Raw genomic sequence first — 9,882 nt, forward strand, 5'->3', positions numbered from 1 at the left:
ACAAAACGGTGTTGGCAGTATAAAAATATCTACAGCACCTTGTATTCCCAAGTGGTCTCCCATCCAAGTACTAATCAGGACCAACGCTGCTTAGCTTCCAAGATCAGATGAGATTGGGCGTATCCAGTGTGGTGTGGCTGTAGATGAGCTTTGTGGTTTCTGTTAGAACTTTTCTACTTCTAACTACTGGTTCATAAATGAATACGTTTGAAAATGGAATGCATCAACAGAACGGTGTTGGCAGTATAAAAATATCTACAGCACCTTCTATTACCAGGTGGTCTCCCATCCAAGTACTAACCAGGCACAACACTGCTTAGCTTCCAAGATCAGATGAGATTGGGCGTATCCAGTGTGGTGTGGCTGTAGATGAGCTTTGTGGTTTCTGTTAGAACTTTTCTACTTCTAACTACTGGTTCATAAATGAATACGTTTGAAAATGGAATGCATCAACAGAACGGTGTTAGCAGTATAAAAATATCTACAGCACCTTCTATTACCAGGTGGTCTCCCATCCAAGTACTAACCAGGCACAACACTGCTTAGCTTCCAAGATCAGATGAGATTGGGCGTATCCAGTGTGGTGTGGCTGTAGATGAGCTTTGTGGTTTCTGTTAGAACTTTTCTACTTCTAACTACTGGTTCATAAATGAATACGTTTGAAAATGGAATGCATCAACAGAACGGTGTTGGCAGTATAAAAATATCTACAGCACCTTGTATTCCCAGGTGGTCTCCCATCCAAGTACTAACCAGGCCCAACACTGCTTAGCTTCCAAGATCAGATGAGATTTGGCGTATCCAGTGTGGTGTGGCTGTAGATGAGCTTTGTGGTTTCTGTTAGAACTTTTCTACTTCTAACTACTGGTTCATAAATGAATACGTTTGAAAATGGAATGCATCAACAGAACGGTGTTGGCAGTATAAAAATATCTACAGCACCTTGTATTCCCAAGTGGTCTCCCATCCAAGTACTAATCAGGCTCAACACTGCTTAGCTTCCAAGATTAAATGAGATTGGGCGTATCCAGTGTGGTGTGGTTGTAAATGAGCTATGTGGTTTCTGTTAAAACTTTTCTACTTCTAACTACTGGTTCATAAATGAATACGTTTGAAAATGGAATGCATCAACAGAACGGTGTTGGCAGTATAAAAATATCTACAGAACCTTGTATTCCCAGGTGGTCTCCCATCCAAGTACTAACCAGGCCCAACACTGCTTAGCTTCCAAGATCAGATGAGATTGGGCGTATCCAGTGTGGTGTTGCTGTAGATGAGCTTTGTGGTTTCTGTTAAAACTTTTCTACTTCTAACTACTGGTTCATAAATGAATACGTTTGAAAATGGAATGCATCAACAGAACGGTGTTGGCAGTATAAAAATATCTACAGCACCTTGTATTCCCAGGTGGTCTCCCATCCAAGTACTAACCAGGCCCAACACTGCTTAGTTTCGAAGATCAGATGAGATTGGGCGTATCCAGTGTGGTGTGGCTGTAGATGAACTTTGTGGTTTCTGTTAGAACTTTTCTACTTCTAACTACTGGTTCATAAATGAATACGTTTGAAAATGGAATGCATCAACAGAACGGTGTTGGCAGTATAAAAATATCTACAGCACCTTGTATTCCCAGGTGGTCTCCCACCCAAGTACTAACCAGGCCCAACACTGCTTAGCTTCCAAGATCAGATGACATTGGGCGTATCCAGTGTGGTGTGGCTGTAGATGAGCTTTGCGGTTTCTGTTAGAACTTTTCTATTTCTAACTACTGGTTCATAAATGAATACATTTGAAAATGGAATGCATCAACAGAATGGTGTTGGCAGTATAAAAATATCTACAGCACCTTGTATTCCCAGGTGGTCTCCCATCCAAGTACTAACCAAGCCCAACACTGCTTAGCTTCCAAGATCAGATGAGATTGGGCATATCCAGTGTGGTGTGGCTGTAGAAGAGCTTTATGGTTTCTGTAAGTACTTTTCTACTTCTAACTACTGGTTCATAAATGAATACGTTTGAAAATGGAATGCATCAACAGAACGGTGTTGGTAGTATAAAAATATCTACAGCACCTTGTATTCCCAGGAGGTCTCCCATTCAAGTACTAACCAGGCCCAACACTGCTTAGCTTCCAAGATCAGATGAGATTGGGCGTATCCAGTGTGGTGTGGCTGTAGATGAGCTTTGTGGTTTCTGTTAGAACTTTTCTACTTCTAACTACTGGTTCATAAATGAATACGTTTGAAAATGGAATGCATCAACAGAACGGTGTTGGCAGTATAAAAATGTCTACAGCACCTTGTATTCCCAGGTGGTCTCCCATCCAAGTACTAACCAGGCCCAACACTGCTTAGCTTCCAAGATCAGATGAGATTGGGCGTATCCAGCGTGGAGTGGCTGTAGATGAGCTTTGTGGTTTCTGTTAGAACTTTTCTACTTCTAACTACTGGTTCATAAATGAATACGTTTGAAAATGGAATGCATCAACAGAACGGTGTTGGCAGTATAAAAATATCTACAGCACCTTGTATTCCCAGGTGGTCTCCCATCCAAGTACTAACCAGGCCCAACACTGCTTAGCTTCCAAGATCAGAGGAGATTGGGCATATCCAGTGTGGTGTGGCTGTAGATGAGCTTTGTGGTTTCTGTTAGAACTTTTCTACTTCTAACTACTGGTTCATAAATGAATACGTTTGAAAATGGAATGCATCAACAGAACGGTGTTGGCAGTATAAAAATATCTACAGCACCTTGTATTCCCAGGTGGTCTCCCATCCAAGTACTAACCAGGCCCAACACTACTTAGCTTCCAAGATCAGATGAGATTGGGCGTATCCAGTGTGGTGTGGCTGTAGATGACCTTTGTAATTTCTGTTAGAACTTTTCTACTTCTAACTACAGGATCATAAATGAATACGTTTGAAAATGGAATGCATCAACAGAACGGTGTTGGCAGTATAAAAATATCTACAGCACCTTGTATTCCCAGGTGGTCTCCCATCCAAGTACTAACCAGGCCCAACACTGCTTAGCTTCCAAGATCAGATGAGATTGGGCGTATCCAGTGTGGTGTGGCTGTAGATGAGCTTTGTGGTTTCTGTTAGAACTTTTCTACTTCTAAGTTCTGGTTCATAAATGAATACGTTTGAAAATGGAATGCATCAACAGAACGGTGTTGGCAGTATAAAAATATCTACAGCACCTTGTATTCCCAGGTTGTCTCCCATCCAAGTACTAACCAGGCCCAACACTGCTTAGCTTCCAAGATCAGATGAGATTTGGCACATCCAGTGTGGTGTGGCTGTAGATGAGCTTTGTGGTTTCTGTTAGAACTTTTCTACTTCTAACTACTGGTTCATAAATGAATACGTTTGAAAATGGAATGCATCAACAGAACGGTGTTGGCAGTATAAAAATATCTACAGCACCTTGTATTCCCAAGTGGTCTCCCATCCAAGTACTAATCAGGCCCAACACTGCTTAGCTTCCAAGATTAAATGAGATTGGGCGTATGCAGTGTGGTGTGGTTGTAAATGAGCTTTGTGGTTTCTGTTAGAACTTTTCTACTTCTAACTACTGGTTAATAAATGAATACGTTTGAAAATGGAATGCATCAACAGAACGGTGTTGGCAGTATAAAAATATCTACAGCACCTTGTATTCCCAGGTGGTCTCCCATCCAAGTACTAACCAGGCCCAACACTGCTTAGCTTCCAAGATAAGATGAGATTGGGCGTATCCAGTGTGGTGTGGCTGTAGATGAGCTTTGTGGTTTCTGTTAGAACTTTTCTACTTCTAACTACTGGTTCATAAATGAATACGTTTGAAAATGGAATGCATCAACAGAACGGTGTTGGCAGTATAAAAATATCTACAGCACCTTGTATTCCCAGGTGGTCTCCCATCCAAGTACTAACCAGGCCCAACACTGCTTAGCTTCCAAGATCAGATGAGATTGGGCATATCCAGTGTGGTGTGGCTGTAGATGAGCTTTGTGGTTTCTGTTAGAACTTTTCTACTTCTAACTACTGGTTCATAAATGAATACGTTTGAAAATGGAATGCATCAACAGAACGGTGTTGGCAGTATAAAAATATCTACAGCACCTTGTATTCCCAGGTGGTCTCCCATCCAAGTACTAACCAGGCCCAACACTACTTAGCTTCCAAGATCAGATGAGATTGGGCGTATCCAGTGTGGTGTGGCTGTAGATGACCTTTGTAATTTCTGTTAGAACTTTTCTACTTCTAACTACAGGATCATAAATGAATACGTTTGAAAATGGAATGCATCAACAGAACGGTGTTGGCAGTATAAAAATATCTACAGTACCTTGTATTCCCAGGTGGTCTCCCATCCAAGTACTAACCAGGCCCAACACTGCTTAGCTTCCAAGATCAGATGAGATTGGGCGTATCCAGTGTGGTGTGGCTGTAGATGAGCTTTGTGGTTTCTGTTAGAACTTTTCTACTTCTAAGTACTGGTTCATAAATGAATACGTTTGAAAATGGAATGCATCAACAGAACGGTGTTGGCAGTATAAAAATATCTACAGCACCTTGTATTCCCAAGTGGTCTCCCATCTAAGTACTAATCAGGCCCAACACTGCTTAGCTTCCAAGATCAGATGAGATTGGCCGTATCCAGTGTGGTGTGGCTGTAGATGAGCTTTGTGGTTTCTGTTAGAACTTTTCTACTTCTAACTACTGGTTCATAAATGAATACGTTTGAAAATGGAATGCATCAACAGAACGGTGTTGGCAGTATAAAAATATCTACAGCACCTTGTATTCCCAAGTGGTCTCCCATCCAAGTACTAATCAGGCCCAACACTGCTTAGCTTCCAAGATTAAATGAGATTGGGCGTATGCAGTGTGGTGTGGTTGTAAATGAGCTTTGTGGTTTCTGTTAGAACTTTTCTACTTCTAACTACTGGTTAATAAATGAATACGTTTGAAAATGGAATGCATCAACAGAACGGTGTTGGCAGTATAAAAATATCTACAGCACCTTGTATTCCCAGGTGGTCTCCCATCCAAGTACTAACCAGGCCCAACACTGCTTAGCTTCCAAGATAAGATGAGATTGGGCGTATCCAGTGTGGTGTGGCTGTAGATGAGCTTTGTGGTTTCTGTTAGAACTTTTCTACTTCTAACTACTGGTTCATAAATGAATACGTTTGAAAATGGAATGCATCAACAGAACGGTTTTGGCAGTATAAAAATATCTACAGCACCTTGTATTCCCAGGTGGTCTCCCATCCAAGTACTAACCAGGCCCAACACTGCTTAGCTTCCAAGATCAGATGAGATTTGGCGTATCCAGTGTGGTGTGGCTGTAGATGAGCTTTGTGGTTTCTGTTAGAACTTTTCTACTTCTAACTACTGGTTCATAAATGAATACGTTTGAAAATGGAATGCATCAACAGAACGGTGTTGGCAGTATAAAAATATCTACAGCACCTTGTATTCCCAGGTGGTCTCCCATCCAAGTACTAACCAGGCCCAACACTGCTTAGCTTCCAGGATCAGATGAGATTGGGCGTATCCAGTGTGGTGTGGCTGTAGATGAGCTTTACGGTTTCTGTTAGAACTTTTCTACTTCTAACTACTGGTTCATAAATGAATACGTTTGAAAATGGAATGCATCAACAGAATGGTGTTGGCAGTATAAAAATATCTACAGCACCTTGTATTCCCAAGTGGTCTCCCATCCAAGTACTAATCAGGCCCAACACTGCTTAGCTTCCAAGATTAAATGAGATTGGGCGTATCCAGTGTGGTGTGGTTGTAAATGAGCTTTGTGGTTTCTGTTAGAACTTTTCTACTTCTAACTACTGGTTCATAAATGAATACGTTTGAAAATGGAATGCATCAACAGAACGGTGTTGGCAGTATAAAAATATCTACAGCACCTTGTATTCCCAGGTGGTCTCCCATCCAAGTACTAACCAGGCCCAACACTGCTTAGCTTCCAAGATCAGATGAGATTGGGCGTATCCAGTGTGGTGTGGCTGTAGATGAGCTTTGTGGTTTCTGTTTGAACTTTTCTACTTCTAACTACTGGTTCATAAATGAATACATTTGAAAACGGAATGCATCAACAGAACGGTGTTGGCAGTATAAAAATATCTACAGCACCTTGTATTCCCAGGTGGTCTCCCATAAAAGTACTAACCATGCCCAACACTGCTTAGCTTCCAAGATCAGATGAGATTGGGCGTATCCAGTGTGGTGTGGCTGTAGATGAGCTTTGCGGTTTCTGTTAGAACTTTTCTACTTCTAACTACTGGTTCATAAATGAATACGTTTGAAAATGGAATGCATCAACAGAACGGTGTTGGTAGTATAAAAATATCTACAGCACCTTGTATTCCCAGGTGGTCTCCCATCCAAGTACTAACCAGGCCCAACACTGCTTAGTTTCCAAGATCAGATGAGATTGGGTGTATCCAGTGTGGTGTGGCTGTAGATGAACTTTGTGGTTTCTGTTAGAACTTTTCTACTTCTAACTACTGGTTCATAAATGAATACGTTTTAAAATGGAATGCATCAACAGAACGGTGTTGGCAGTATAAAAATATCTACAGCACCTTGTATTCCCAGGTGGTCTCCCATCCAAGTACTAACCAGGCCCAACACTGCTTAGCTTCCAAGATCAGATGACATTGGGCATATCCAGTGTGATGTGGCTGTAGATGAGCTTTGTGGTTTCTGTTAGAACTTTTCTACTTCTAACTACTGGTTCATAAATGAATAAGTTTGAAAATGGAATGCATCAACAGAACGGTGTTGGCAGTATAAAAATATCTACATCACCTTGTATTCCCAGGTGGTCTCCCATCCAAGTATTAACCAGGCCCAACACTGCTTAGCTTCCAAGATCAGATGAAATTGGGCGTATCCAGTGTGGTGTGGCTGTAGATGAGCTTTGTGGTTTCTGTTAGAACTTTTCTACTTATAACTACTGGTTCATAAATGAATACGTTTGAAAATGGAATGCATCAACAGAACGGTGTTGGCAGTATAAAAATATCTACAGCACCTTGTATTCCCAGGTGGTTTCCCATACAAGTACTAACCAGGCTCAACACTGCTTAGCTTCCAAGATCAGATGAGATTGGGCGTATCCAGTGTGGTGTGGCTGTAGATGAGCTGTGTGGTTTCTGTTAGAACTTTTCTACTTCTAACTACTGGTTCATAAATGAATACGTTTGAAAATGGAATGCATCAACAGAACGGTGTTGGCAGTATAAAAATATCTACAGCACCTTGCATTCCCAGGTGGTTTCCCATCCAAGTACTAACCAGGCCCAACACTGCTTAGCTTCCAAGATCAGATGAGATTGGGCGTATCCAGTGTGGCGTGGCTGTAGATGAGCTTTGTGGTTTCTGTTAGAACTTTTCTACTTCTAACTACTGGTTCATAAATGAATATGTTTGAAAATGGAATGCATCAACAGAACGGTGTTGGCAGTATAAAAATATCTACAGCACCTTGTATTCCCAGGTGGATTCCCATCCAAGTACTAACCAGCCCAACACTGCTTAGCTTCCAAGATCAGATGAGATTGGGCGTATCCAGTGTGGTGTGGCTGTAGATGAGCTTTGTGGTTTCTGTTAGAACTTTTCTACTTCTAAGTACTGGTTCATAAATGAATACGTTTGAAAATGGAATGCATCAACAGAACGGTGTTGGCAGTATAAAAATATCTACAGCACCTTGTATTCCCAAGTGGTCTCCCATCCAAGTACTAATCAGGCCCAACACTGCTTAGCTTCCAAGATCAGATGAGATTGGGCGTATCCAGTGTGGTGTGGCTGTAGATGAGCTTTGTGGTTTCTGTTAGAACTTTTCTACTTCTAACTACTGGTTCATAAATGAATACGTTTGAAAATGGAATGCATCAACAGAACGGTGTTGGTAGTATAAAAATATCTACAGCACCTTGTATTCCCAGGTGGTCTCCCATTCAAGTACTAACCAGGCCCAACACTGCTTAGCTTCCAAGATCAGATGAGATTGGGCGTATCCAGTGTGGTGTGGCTGTAGATGAGCTTTGTGGTTTCTGTTAGAACTTTTCTACTTCTAAGTACTGGTTCATAAATGAATACGTTTGAAAATGGAATGCATCAACAGAATGGTGTTGGCAGTATAAAAATATCTACAGCACCTTGTATTACCAGGTGGTTTCCCATCCAAGTACTAACCAGGCACAACACTGCTTAGCTTCCAAGATCAGATGAGATTGGGCGTATCCAGTGTGGTGTGGCTGTAGATGAGCTTTGTGGTTTCTGTTAGAACTTTTCTACTTCTAACTACTGGTTCATAAATGAATACATTTGAAAATGGAATGCATCAACAGAACGGTGTTGGCAGTATAAAAATATCTACAGCACCTTGTATTCCCAGGTTGTCTCCCATCCAAATACTAACCAGGCCCAACACTGCTTAGCTTCCAAGATCAGATGAGATTTGGCGTATCCAGTGTGGTGTGGCTGTAGATGAGCTTTGTGGTTTCTGTTAGAACTTTTCTACTTCTAACTACTGGTTCATAAATGAATACGTTTGAAAATGGAATGCATCAACAGAACGGTGTTGGCAGTATAAAAATATCTACAGCACCTTGTATTCCCAAGTGGTCTCCCATCCAAGTACTAATAAGGCCCAACACTGCTTAGCTTCCAAGATTAAATGAGATTGGGCGTATCCAGTGTGGTGTGGATGTAAATGAGCTTTGTGGTTTCTGTTAGAACTTTTCTACTTCTAACTACTGGTTAATAAATGAATACGTTTGAAAATGGAATGCATCAACAGAACGGTGTTGGCAGTATAAAAATATCTACAGCACCTTGTATTCCCAGGTGGTCTCCCATCCAAGTACTAACCAGGCCCAACACTGCTTAGCTTCCAAGATTAAATGAGATTGGGCGTATCCAGTGTGGTGTGGTTGTAAATGAGCTTTGTGGTTTCTGTTAGAACTTTTCTACTTCTAACTACTGGTTCATAAATGAATACATTTGAAAATGGAATGCATCAACAGAACGGTGTTGGCAGTATAAAAATATCTACAGCACCTTGTATTCCCAGGTGGTCTCCCATCCAAGTACTAACCAGGCCCAACACTGCTTAGCTTCCAAGATCAGATGAGATTGGGCATATCCAGTGTGGTGTGGCTGTAGATGAGCTTTGTGGTTTCTGTTAGAACTTTTCTACTTCTAACTACTGGTTCATAAATGAATACGTTTGAAAATGGAATGCATCAACAGAACGGTGTTGGCAGTATAAAAATATCTACAGCACCTTGTATTACCAGGTGGTTTCCCATCCAAGTACTAACCAGGCACAACACTGCTTAGCTTCCAAGATCAGATGAGATTGGGCGTATCCAGTGTGGTGTGGCTGTAGATGAGCTTTGTGGTTTCTGTTAGAACTTTTCTACTTCTAACTACTGGTTCATAAATGAATACATTTGAAAATGGAATGCATCAACAGAACGGTGTTGGCAGTATAAAAATATCTACAGCACCTTGTATTCCCAGGTTGTCTCCCATCCAAATACTAACCAGGCCCAACACTGCTTAGCTTCCAAGATCAGATGAGATTTGGCGTATCCAGTGTGGTGTGGCTGTAGATGAGCTTTGTGGTTTCTGTTAGAACTTTTCTACTTCTAACTACTGGTTCATAAATGAATACGTTTGAAAATGGAATGCATCAACAGAACGGTGTTGGCAGTATAAAAATATCTACAGCACCTTGTATTCCCAAGTGGTCTCCCATCCAAGTACTAATAAGGCCCAACACTGCTTAGCTTCCAAGATTAAATGAGATTGGGCGTATCCAGTGTGGTGTGGATGTAAATGAGCTTTGTGGTTTCTGTTA

The 9,882-nt window shown here is 41.3% G+C and overlaps 25 non-coding genes and 19 pseudogenes across 25 annotated transcripts; all 44 read right to left on the bottom strand.

Annotated features, from left to right (window-relative positions):
• Nucleotides 1-26: 26 nt before the first annotated feature.
• Nucleotides 27-145, bottom strand: LOC134885661 (5S ribosomal RNA). The gene has a single exon (XR_010169771.1). It is a non-coding gene; the product is annotated as a 5S ribosomal RNA (ribosomal RNA).
• Nucleotides 146-252: 107 nt separating this feature from the next.
• On the bottom strand, nt 253-371 carry LOC134893103 (5S ribosomal RNA; annotated as a pseudogene).
• A 107-nt stretch (nt 372-478) lies between these two features.
• LOC134893104 (5S ribosomal RNA) lies at nt 479-597 on the bottom strand (annotated as a pseudogene).
• Nucleotides 598-704: 107 nt separating this feature from the next.
• Nucleotides 705-823, bottom strand: LOC135064364 (5S ribosomal RNA). Its single transcript, XR_010250672.1, has one exon. It is a non-coding gene; the product is annotated as a 5S ribosomal RNA (ribosomal RNA).
• Nucleotides 824-930: 107 nt separating this feature from the next.
• LOC134894813 (5S ribosomal RNA) lies at nt 931-1,049 on the bottom strand (annotated as a pseudogene).
• A 107-nt stretch (nt 1,050-1,156) lies between these two features.
• On the bottom strand, nt 1,157-1,275 carry LOC135070261 (5S ribosomal RNA). Its single transcript, XR_010256432.1, has one exon. It is a non-coding gene; the product is annotated as a 5S ribosomal RNA (ribosomal RNA).
• Nucleotides 1,276-1,382: 107 nt separating this feature from the next.
• LOC134887927 (5S ribosomal RNA) lies at nt 1,383-1,501 on the bottom strand (annotated as a pseudogene).
• A 107-nt stretch (nt 1,502-1,608) lies between these two features.
• On the bottom strand, nt 1,609-1,727 carry LOC134885156 (5S ribosomal RNA). Its single transcript, XR_010169279.1, has one exon. It is a non-coding gene; the product is annotated as a 5S ribosomal RNA (ribosomal RNA).
• Nucleotides 1,728-1,834: 107 nt separating this feature from the next.
• LOC135068401 (5S ribosomal RNA) lies at nt 1,835-1,953 on the bottom strand. The gene has a single exon (XR_010254604.1). It is a non-coding gene; the product is annotated as a 5S ribosomal RNA (ribosomal RNA).
• Nucleotides 1,954-2,060: 107 nt separating this feature from the next.
• Nucleotides 2,061-2,179, bottom strand: LOC134901710 (5S ribosomal RNA). Its single transcript, XR_010175193.1, has one exon. It is a non-coding gene; the product is annotated as a 5S ribosomal RNA (ribosomal RNA).
• Nucleotides 2,180-2,286: 107 nt separating this feature from the next.
• LOC135069179 (5S ribosomal RNA) lies at nt 2,287-2,405 on the bottom strand. The gene has a single exon (XR_010255368.1). It is a non-coding gene; the product is annotated as a 5S ribosomal RNA (ribosomal RNA).
• A 107-nt stretch (nt 2,406-2,512) lies between these two features.
• LOC135067585 (5S ribosomal RNA) lies at nt 2,513-2,631 on the bottom strand. Its single transcript, XR_010253797.1, has one exon. It is a non-coding gene; the product is annotated as a 5S ribosomal RNA (ribosomal RNA).
• A 107-nt stretch (nt 2,632-2,738) lies between these two features.
• On the bottom strand, nt 2,739-2,857 carry LOC135060902 (5S ribosomal RNA). Its single transcript, XR_010247297.1, has one exon. It is a non-coding gene; the product is annotated as a 5S ribosomal RNA (ribosomal RNA).
• Nucleotides 2,858-2,964: 107 nt separating this feature from the next.
• On the bottom strand, nt 2,965-3,083 carry LOC134900103 (5S ribosomal RNA). The gene has a single exon (XR_010173623.1). It is a non-coding gene; the product is annotated as a 5S ribosomal RNA (ribosomal RNA).
• A 107-nt stretch (nt 3,084-3,190) lies between these two features.
• Nucleotides 3,191-3,309, bottom strand: LOC134890995 (5S ribosomal RNA; annotated as a pseudogene).
• Nucleotides 3,310-3,416: 107 nt separating this feature from the next.
• Nucleotides 3,417-3,535, bottom strand: LOC134892881 (5S ribosomal RNA; annotated as a pseudogene).
• Nucleotides 3,536-3,642: 107 nt separating this feature from the next.
• On the bottom strand, nt 3,643-3,761 carry LOC135070687 (5S ribosomal RNA). The gene has a single exon (XR_010256841.1). It is a non-coding gene; the product is annotated as a 5S ribosomal RNA (ribosomal RNA).
• A 107-nt stretch (nt 3,762-3,868) lies between these two features.
• Nucleotides 3,869-3,987, bottom strand: LOC135059126 (5S ribosomal RNA). Its single transcript, XR_010245542.1, has one exon. It is a non-coding gene; the product is annotated as a 5S ribosomal RNA (ribosomal RNA).
• Nucleotides 3,988-4,094: 107 nt separating this feature from the next.
• LOC135060903 (5S ribosomal RNA) lies at nt 4,095-4,213 on the bottom strand. Its single transcript, XR_010247298.1, has one exon. It is a non-coding gene; the product is annotated as a 5S ribosomal RNA (ribosomal RNA).
• Nucleotides 4,214-4,320: 107 nt separating this feature from the next.
• On the bottom strand, nt 4,321-4,439 carry LOC135060886 (5S ribosomal RNA). The gene has a single exon (XR_010247280.1). It is a non-coding gene; the product is annotated as a 5S ribosomal RNA (ribosomal RNA).
• Nucleotides 4,440-4,546: 107 nt separating this feature from the next.
• LOC135070527 (5S ribosomal RNA) lies at nt 4,547-4,665 on the bottom strand. Its single transcript, XR_010256689.1, has one exon. It is a non-coding gene; the product is annotated as a 5S ribosomal RNA (ribosomal RNA).
• A 107-nt stretch (nt 4,666-4,772) lies between these two features.
• On the bottom strand, nt 4,773-4,891 carry LOC134892882 (5S ribosomal RNA; annotated as a pseudogene).
• A 107-nt stretch (nt 4,892-4,998) lies between these two features.
• On the bottom strand, nt 4,999-5,117 carry LOC135070688 (5S ribosomal RNA). Its single transcript, XR_010256842.1, has one exon. It is a non-coding gene; the product is annotated as a 5S ribosomal RNA (ribosomal RNA).
• Nucleotides 5,118-5,224: 107 nt separating this feature from the next.
• On the bottom strand, nt 5,225-5,343 carry LOC135064366 (5S ribosomal RNA). Its single transcript, XR_010250674.1, has one exon. It is a non-coding gene; the product is annotated as a 5S ribosomal RNA (ribosomal RNA).
• Nucleotides 5,344-5,450: 107 nt separating this feature from the next.
• LOC135066455 (5S ribosomal RNA) lies at nt 5,451-5,569 on the bottom strand. The gene has a single exon (XR_010252702.1). It is a non-coding gene; the product is annotated as a 5S ribosomal RNA (ribosomal RNA).
• A 107-nt stretch (nt 5,570-5,676) lies between these two features.
• On the bottom strand, nt 5,677-5,795 carry LOC134891560 (5S ribosomal RNA; annotated as a pseudogene).
• A 107-nt stretch (nt 5,796-5,902) lies between these two features.
• On the bottom strand, nt 5,903-6,021 carry LOC134900104 (5S ribosomal RNA). Its single transcript, XR_010173624.1, has one exon. It is a non-coding gene; the product is annotated as a 5S ribosomal RNA (ribosomal RNA).
• A 107-nt stretch (nt 6,022-6,128) lies between these two features.
• Nucleotides 6,129-6,247, bottom strand: LOC134885294 (5S ribosomal RNA). Its single transcript, XR_010169412.1, has one exon. It is a non-coding gene; the product is annotated as a 5S ribosomal RNA (ribosomal RNA).
• Nucleotides 6,248-6,354: 107 nt separating this feature from the next.
• Nucleotides 6,355-6,473, bottom strand: LOC135060857 (5S ribosomal RNA). The gene has a single exon (XR_010247251.1). It is a non-coding gene; the product is annotated as a 5S ribosomal RNA (ribosomal RNA).
• A 107-nt stretch (nt 6,474-6,580) lies between these two features.
• Nucleotides 6,581-6,699, bottom strand: LOC134891007 (5S ribosomal RNA; annotated as a pseudogene).
• Nucleotides 6,700-6,806: 107 nt separating this feature from the next.
• On the bottom strand, nt 6,807-6,925 carry LOC134889928 (5S ribosomal RNA; annotated as a pseudogene).
• A 107-nt stretch (nt 6,926-7,032) lies between these two features.
• LOC134887617 (5S ribosomal RNA) lies at nt 7,033-7,151 on the bottom strand (annotated as a pseudogene).
• A 107-nt stretch (nt 7,152-7,258) lies between these two features.
• Nucleotides 7,259-7,377, bottom strand: LOC135068313 (5S ribosomal RNA). Its single transcript, XR_010254517.1, has one exon. It is a non-coding gene; the product is annotated as a 5S ribosomal RNA (ribosomal RNA).
• Nucleotides 7,378-7,484: 107 nt separating this feature from the next.
• Nucleotides 7,485-7,602, bottom strand: LOC134886920 (5S ribosomal RNA; annotated as a pseudogene).
• Nucleotides 7,603-7,709: 107 nt separating this feature from the next.
• Nucleotides 7,710-7,828, bottom strand: LOC134901850 (5S ribosomal RNA). The gene has a single exon (XR_010175328.1). It is a non-coding gene; the product is annotated as a 5S ribosomal RNA (ribosomal RNA).
• A 107-nt stretch (nt 7,829-7,935) lies between these two features.
• Nucleotides 7,936-8,054, bottom strand: LOC135058367 (5S ribosomal RNA). The gene has a single exon (XR_010244797.1). It is a non-coding gene; the product is annotated as a 5S ribosomal RNA (ribosomal RNA).
• A 107-nt stretch (nt 8,055-8,161) lies between these two features.
• LOC134891719 (5S ribosomal RNA) lies at nt 8,162-8,280 on the bottom strand (annotated as a pseudogene).
• A 107-nt stretch (nt 8,281-8,387) lies between these two features.
• LOC134892723 (5S ribosomal RNA) lies at nt 8,388-8,506 on the bottom strand (annotated as a pseudogene).
• A 107-nt stretch (nt 8,507-8,613) lies between these two features.
• LOC134889207 (5S ribosomal RNA) lies at nt 8,614-8,732 on the bottom strand (annotated as a pseudogene).
• A 107-nt stretch (nt 8,733-8,839) lies between these two features.
• LOC134890050 (5S ribosomal RNA) lies at nt 8,840-8,958 on the bottom strand (annotated as a pseudogene).
• Nucleotides 8,959-9,065: 107 nt separating this feature from the next.
• LOC135059128 (5S ribosomal RNA) lies at nt 9,066-9,184 on the bottom strand. The gene has a single exon (XR_010245544.1). It is a non-coding gene; the product is annotated as a 5S ribosomal RNA (ribosomal RNA).
• Nucleotides 9,185-9,291: 107 nt separating this feature from the next.
• Nucleotides 9,292-9,410, bottom strand: LOC134891720 (5S ribosomal RNA; annotated as a pseudogene).
• A 107-nt stretch (nt 9,411-9,517) lies between these two features.
• LOC134892724 (5S ribosomal RNA) lies at nt 9,518-9,636 on the bottom strand (annotated as a pseudogene).
• A 107-nt stretch (nt 9,637-9,743) lies between these two features.
• LOC134889208 (5S ribosomal RNA) lies at nt 9,744-9,862 on the bottom strand (annotated as a pseudogene).
• Between the last annotated feature and the right edge of the window lie 20 nt (nt 9,863-9,882).

Source organism: Pseudophryne corroboree, chromosome 3 (genome assembly GCF_028390025.1).
Source record: "Pseudophryne corroboree isolate aPseCor3 chromosome 3, aPseCor3.hap2, whole genome shotgun sequence".
In the NCBI taxonomy this organism is placed as follows: domain Eukaryota; kingdom Metazoa; phylum Chordata; class Amphibia; order Anura; family Myobatrachidae; genus Pseudophryne; species Pseudophryne corroboree.